Source organism: Ipomoea nil, unplaced genomic scaffold (genome assembly GCF_001879475.1).
Source record: "Ipomoea nil cultivar Tokyo-kokei standard unplaced genomic scaffold, Asagao_1.1 scaffold1558, whole genome shotgun sequence".
In the NCBI taxonomy this organism is placed as follows: Eukaryota; Viridiplantae; Streptophyta; class Magnoliopsida; order Solanales; family Convolvulaceae; genus Ipomoea; species Ipomoea nil.
Window position 1 is genome coordinate 18,390 of NW_017617986.1, and position 3,341 is coordinate 21,730.

A 3,341-nucleotide genomic window follows, 5' to 3' on the forward strand; every position below is an offset into this window, starting at 1 on the left:
GACTGCTTCGAACTGCTAGTCTGCTACCACAAACGGACGAAATCAACTGGAGCTTATTTTCTTTGGTGCGTAGTATTTAGAAAATAAATATTATTTATTTTCTAGGTTTTATGTGGTTGAAGAAATTGATTCAATTTGAGGATGTTAGGGAAATTAGGATTATTTTTAGCTTGCTTCAAAAAAAAAAAGGATTATTTTTAGCTGATTAGGGTGCTAAAATTAGTATAAATAGGCCTGAATTATTCAATAGAGGACAGTCAGTACATTTTATTATGATGTGTTGTTAAGTTTATTTTCCAACTCAATAATAATTGAAGTTTTAGTTCTGTTAGAATTGTGAGATCTAATTTGATTTTCTTTTATGCTACACTATTTATATGCCTTCTATTATCTTGATATTACTGCTTTGATTAATTGTACAAAAAGGATCTGTTGTTCAATTATCAATCCAGTAAATTGCCATTTCGAATTCTTAAATCTGTAATTGTTTAAGTGTTCTAAACCTTAGTCGTAAAATAACATAGTTGATTATAAAAGAGATTTTCAATCTTATGTTATGGAGATGTATAGTCTAGTTTAAATGGACTGAGCTTGCGAGTCTGTCGGCTAAAATTGGTAGTCTTTCTAATTCTTAATGCTGATAGTTAATTAAATCCTAAGGGCTTATTTAGGGTTGTTAATTATCTAGAGAAGTAATTGAAGAGCCTGTTTTGATTACCGATAAAGTAAGGAGAGATATGTTGTTAGATCGAGCTTGTTAATAACAATAACCAATTTGGTGTAGGATAAAAGAATTTACACTTGGCTAAAGTGTCATCTAGCACCATGAACCATATTTGATTATTCATCCCGCACCATGAACTTTCATATCATATATATCAAGCCACAAATCAAGAAAAAAAAAATCACCTAGAACTTTTAGCAGGTTATCATATCTTCCTGTTGACATGGCCTGATGTGGCATTTCTCTTTACCTTATGTTGTCCATGTAAGCATTTACATATTTAAAATTTAAAAAACAAAAATTATTATATTAAAAAAACTATAATTTTCTTCTCTTTATTTTCATAATTTATACTTTTTCAAATTTTCAATCCCAATGTTTCAACTTTCTTTTGTTTTTTCGAGAATTCATATTTTTTGGCTAATTTTTTGTTTAGTATTATTCTAGTTTTCCTAATTTATAGAAATGCTAATTTTTTTTGTTTAGTATTTTCCCACATAAATATATCCATCAGCACTTTGAACAATAGTTATGTTGTGAAACCGAATGCACCATGCATGGTGCATACGATGCAAAACAACGTCGTGTTTACTAAAAACGCGCGTCCCACTTAAAAAAAAAAAATTCAGGTTCGATTCTCGGCAATAGCATTATTGTGGATATGTAGTTATGAATTTCTAGATATATAGTTATGAATTTCTGAATATATAGTTATGAATTTCTGGATATTTAGTTCATTCATTGTGGATATTTAGTTCAATCATTGTGGATATTTAGTTCATTCATTGTAGATATTTACTTCATTTATTCACTGTGAATATATAGTAATGAATTTATGGATATATAGTTATGAATTTCTGGATATATAGTTATGAATTTCTGGATATTTAGTTCATTCATTGTGGATATTTAGTTCAATCATTGTGGATATTTAGTTCATTCATTGTGGATATTTAGTTCATTCGTTGTAGATTATTACTTCATTCATTAACTGTGGATATATAGTTATGAATTTATGGATATATAGTTATGAATTTATGGAGATATAGTTATGAATTTATGGATATATAAAAATGCTATTGCCGGGAATCGAACCTGATTTCTTTTTTAAGTGGGACGCGCGTTTTTTTAACCAAAACGACGTCATTTTTGCATCCGTATGCACCATGCATGGTGTATACGGATGCACAACATAATTTGCGAGGGCCCTTTGAATATATATTGCTTATTCATCCACATAAAACCATTTAGATGGTCAACAACTAAACCAAGTGAAATTAAAAAAAAATGAAATGAAGTTACTAATATAAACTGTAAAATATATATATTGCGAAGAACAAAACAAAATAAACTCCCAATTCATAATCTACTAGCTAGTTAAAAAACAAAATCATATAGATATAGTAGCTATAAACACCAGCTAGTTAACAAAAAACAAAAACAAAAATAAAAATAAAGAGAAAAAAAAAAGTGACTCCATCAATCTTCATTTGCCTTCATGGTCCCATTGAGCTTGACTCTGCGCAAGCTACAGAAAAGAAGAAAGCATTGTCAATAAATCATAAAATGCTAAGAGCCATCTATATGAGTTATTTAAATCCGCATTATGTTCAATTAATTTACCTGACATTCTAACAAAGCTTTCCTGAAACAAGTCTGTCCCTCTTCCACTTCCTCTCCCTCCTCCTCTCACTCTCCCTCTCACAGCAGCCAATGGTCTTCCTCTTCCTCCAACAGCAGAAGAACCATCACTCTACCTCTAACAGTAGAAGAACCAGCAGATTCTGCTTGTTGGGTTGACAATGTAGGACAAAATCGTTTGTTATGTCCATTTCCCTTGCATAATTGACATGTCATAATTCTTCCTTTTTTAGACAACTTTCTAACTCTTCACTCATTTTTTGCTTGTTTTTTTTTTTCATTTTCTTCAAGCTTTCTTTTTTTTTTTCCTTTGGCCTACCAGTCATCTTCGTTGGAATAGGAGCAAGTATTTCATCACCTTCAGTCCTTGGCCAAAAGATTTCCCCATTCAATGACTAGTAAAACTTAATTAGAAGAAAACATTATATTCCAGTTTTGTATTAATTAATTAATAAACTAATGGTCTAATAGCTAATTTCATATATGAATGGCAGAACTGTAAACACGTATTCTTTTCCACTTTTCTAACACTTTGTCCCTATCTTTTCAAATCAAAGAAGCTTAGTAGGACCTATTGTATCAAAAGCATACACATTTGTATTCACAGTAACTGTACATCAACATTATATTATTCACAGCTTTGCGCATAATATATGTGATGTGTATAAATTTTTCCCTTTTCTGTGAATAATATATATATATATATATATATATATATATATATATATAATGCAAAGAAAAGAAAAAGAATGTACGCATCATATATATTATGCGCAGCAACAGTACAATATATATAATTCACAGAAAAGAGAAAAATTTACACATTATATATATTATGTGCAGCAACAGTACACACACGCACACACACACACACACACACACACACACACACACTCACACACACACACACACACACACACACACACACACACACACACACACACACACACATATATATATATATATATATATATAT